The following is a 4641-nucleotide window of genomic DNA, read 5'->3' as shown; positions in this document are numbered from 1 at the left end:
CACTGTGTAAATTGGTAATTTATTGTATAAAAACAAAGTTTTTATTTGTGCATTCAAAGCATTAGGTTTCATAATCTTGCATAAAACATGTTTTAAGGGCTGGTTCACACCGAGAACAATCTTGTGCAATTCCTGTGCAGTGCATTTTGAAAACCCATTGGGGCTGTGGAAAAGTAGTGCTTGCACTACCTTAAAGAACGCACTGCACCAACTGCATGGTACTGTGGTACCATGCAATTTGGTGCCTGCAAATGCACTGCATTTGCAATCTGCGTTTTGGGGTGCCATCAACAATACATTGTCATCCGCGTGCAGATGGCAAGAATAGTGCATTCACCTGCGGTGTCGGAAATGTGCACAGAGCCTGCCTTTCCTGTACCGTCTACTCATGTGAAGCGGCCCTTATGAAAACCTGTGTTTAGGGAAGTATGTGGGCTAACATTTGTGACTGTATTGTAGTAGATGCCTGCTGGGTTTTGCTATATCCTTCACTTAGAACATTCAGGCAACAATTTCAGTCGGCTTTGAATCTCTTTCCCTTTTCTGGGTCTCTGATCCAAATATTATTGAAGCCTCTGGATCAGCATGACGTCCAAGCTGCAATCACAAGTTTCCTTTAAAGGATTTGCTGCCACTGATGTATGCTTATGGACAGTTTTGGGTACTGAAGTTTGTTGCCATTTTACAGGTGTGAGTAATTTTAAGGTTTGACATGTTGGGTATCTTTTTACTTGATACCACTTTTGTCTTTTATATTTGACCAAAAAAAAAAAACTAACATTGTTTTTTTTAACTTTAAAATGAAAATGCGCTGCTAACTTTGCTATTTGGTGAGTCCATTTAGGCAAAAGTTTTTTTTCACAGATGTCTTAAAAAAGATGATTCACTATATTGATGAACTTTTTGTGTTGTAAACATGGATTGCATTTTATGATCTATTTTTGGACTTTTTTTGTGGGACTCTTTTCATTTCTTTCACCTTTTTATATAAATATTATTTCTGTTTAGAATTATTAGGAATTTTATACTATATCCACCAGTTTTCAGATCCATATCACTAGATATCAAAATAATTCATTTTTTGTTAGCACTTTATTGAAGATAAATTACACTTTTGTCACATACATTTGGTACATTGTGTAGTAAAGTAGTATAGTGTAGGGTCTGGCCAAAGAGGGATTACTTTGATGCGATTGGCCAGCCTAATCATGCATTGCACTGTTTGTGAACCAAAAACCCTTGTATTTATGCAAAGTTTGCTAGAAATGTGTAAGGATATGTAACAGAGTGCAGAGGGTCGATTCATGTTTTTCAGTATTCACTCCCTTTAGCACCTGAGTAGATTGTGATGTAGGTTAGTGTATTGTAGTGTACAACAGTCTTTCTCAACCTTTTTTCAGTCAAGGCATTCTTTGAAAATGATGGACAATATTGGGGCACCCCATTCTAAAATGTAAAAACTATTTTAATATTTTTACATAATGCAGCAACATCCACAAGTCCAAGTAGGACACCCTACGTTGGAGATTATTTTTTTTTTTTTTAAGCAAATACACTTTTGCAGACTGGTACTGACTAGTATTTCAATGTTTCTCCTTCACTCAGCTAATGTGACCCTACCGCTAAAAGAGAGGGGCAGGGGCGGATCAAACGAGAATGCTATGCAGACAACTGGCATCCTCCTTATCAACTGATGATGCCATTGGTTGTTAGGCAGTGGTGTATTTAGGTTTTGTGCTGCCCTAGGCCTGACTAAACTTGTGCACCCCCTAATTTACATATGACCCACCCCTTCCTGTAAAGGCCACACCTTTTACTGTTTACGACCCGCCCTGTCATCTGTGAACCACAGACCACAAGTCTATCAGTGCCCATCAGCGTAGCCTCATCAGTTCCCATATGTTCAGCCTCATTAGTGCCCATCAGTGCAGCCTTGTCAGTGCCGCCTCATTACTGCCCATCAGTGCAGCCTCATCACTGACCGCTTTATGGGGGTGCCAGACCGATTTGCCTCCTGGACTCTGCCCTCTGGCCCAATTCACCCCATAAGACTGGCACTATATTAAAAATGTAGCGCAAGCCGGTGGAGACCCTTTTCGCGCGGGACCCGGGAGGAAGCTGTTTTTTTTTTTTTTTGTGCAGGGTGCAAATTTTTTGCTGCCCCCTGCAAAGTGCCGCCCTAGGCCTGGGCCTTGTTGGCCTAGGCCAAGATACAGCACTGTTGTTAGGACTCTGGCAGCTAGAAGGTTGTAATGGTGCACAATGAAAATGTGTGACTTAGTGTAACTAAAAAGCAGCCTTCATCCACACGCCGGCTTGTATACAATTTTTGGGAAATCTTTGTGAAATTTTCTAGGCCACCCCTGAAGAAACCTCAAGGCACCTTGGTTTAAAAAAAGGCTGGAGTAGAATCATGTAGAGTAGTCTACTGCAGAGTGGGGAGGGGGGGTAGTGTTGCATAGAGTAGAGTTGTACAGAAAAGAGCATTATAGTGTGGAGAAGAATACTATAGAGTAATGTAAAATAGTATAGAGCAGTCTTGTGCAGAGTAGTTGGAGGGGGGTGTAGAGTAGTGTTGTGCAAAGTAGTGTAGTGTACAGTAATCTAGTGCAGAGTAGTGTAGTGTTGGGTAGAGTAGAATAGTGTAAAGTAAAAAAAAAAAAATTGTGTAAAGTAGTGGTGTGTAGTTTGTTGTAATGTTTTTGTGAGAAGTTTGGTAGAAATGTGTAAGAGTGTATAGCAGTACAGTGGGAAAAATAATTATTTGATCCCCTGCAGACTTTGTACGTTTGCCCACTTATAAAGAAATGAAGGGTTCATAATTTTTATCATAGGTGTATTTTAAATGAGAGAGACAGAATGTCAATCAAAAATCCAGAAAAAACAAAACAAAAAAAATGCTATAAATTTAGTTACAGTTTAGTGAGTAAAATAAGTATTTGATCCCCAAGGAAAACATGACTTAGTACTTTGATGGAGAAACCTTTGTTGGCAAGCACAGAGGTAAGACGTTTCTTGTAGACCAGGTTTGCACACATCTCAGGGGGGATTTTGATCCCTTCTTTTTTTACAGATCTCTAAATCCTTAAGGTTTCTTGGCTGTCGCTTGGCAACTTGAAGTTTAAGCTCCCTCCATACATTTTCGACAGGATTCAGGACCGGGGACTGGCCAGGCCACACCACACCTTAATGTGCTTCTTCTTGAGTCACTCCTTTAATTCCTTGACGGTATGTTTTGGATCATTGTCCTGCTGAATGACCCATCTTCACTGGCTGAGGTCAGAAGGTTCTCATCAAAGATTTTACAATACATGGCCCCATCCATTGGCCCCTCAATGAAGCAAAGTTGGTCTTTACCTTTAGCAGAGAAACTCAAAGTGAAGAAATGTCATCAGCACACCAAGGATTTCTTGAAAGGGTCCAAAGCTTTATTCAGTGCTCCCATAGTAAAAATGTAGCAACAATTTGGAGCCACACAGGGCCCCTTCATCAGGCAAGTCCCACCGAAACATTGCTACATGTCTACTATGTGATCAACGGAACCACGACCCACACTGCGCTTGTGGATTTCCATCAGAACACCGCTTTTTCCAGTCTTGAACATAGATATCAGATATTACATTCCCCCCATACAAAACTAGCCGATATTAGCTTGTAAAGGTCTGGAACCAACCTCTTTATTGAACACAATATATACAGCACAGGGAAACATCCCCCTCCTGGTCAAATTACCACACCAGGTCAGGTGCCTGATTACATTATCATATGCAGATGAAATTGTGTACAGAAATATAATTAACATCTTTTTTTTTTTTTAAAACCATCTTTATTTTTAATTTTCACATTAACATAGTTTCATAAAAATTACAAATCATCTAAAAAAGAGGAAGAACAAAACAAAAACAAGAAATTACATAGTAAACGAAACCAATTTAAACAATCTCAAACTCGGGCATCAGTCCTGGGGTTTCAATCTATAATTTCCATATACTTTCAAATCTATTTTTCTACCCCCTTCTCATATATGCAAATTTTCCCCTTATTATTGTATTGTTAACCTTACCCACCCACTCTTTAACCAATGGTGGTATCCTCAGATTCTGAGGCAGATATGGCCGCCGCGGACACACCCCACCTTGGTAGATCTGTGTCATCGCATTCTGATGGCGAGGAGGACATGTCCTTGTAAGCCGCCGTGCGGGAAAGCGTGCTGGTGGAAGCACTTATAGTATCAGTGTGGGAAACATTAAAAATTGCAAATGAGTCTACAGCATCAGGGATGCAAGTGTCTTTTGGAACCCGCAAATCCCAGAAGTCGGGCAAGGTTTTTCCCTGTCCGGAACTTTTTGACATCATTGTCAATGAACAGTGGGGGGCGCATCAAACAAATATTACTAGTGGAGTGCTGGGGAAGCTCTGTGCCCAGGGGTCCTGGACGGTGGAAGAGTCAAAACTTCCGATAAATATCTTGGAGCTCAGGGAGATAAAGCTTTGCCTGAGACACTTGACAACTCTTCTGCAAGATTGTACAGTCCAGATACAATCGGACAATGCCACGGCAGTGGCTTACATCAATCATTAAGGGGGCGATAAAAGTATATTGGCGGCCCGGGAGGTGGCCAAGATCCTGGATTAGGCGTA

This window comes from Pelophylax lessonae (assembly GCF_965119305.1).
Source record: "Pelophylax lessonae genome assembly, chromosome: 1".
Taxonomy (NCBI): Eukaryota; Metazoa; Chordata; class Amphibia; order Anura; family Ranidae; genus Pelophylax; species Pelophylax lessonae.
This window is presented reverse-complemented; position numbering follows the sequence as displayed.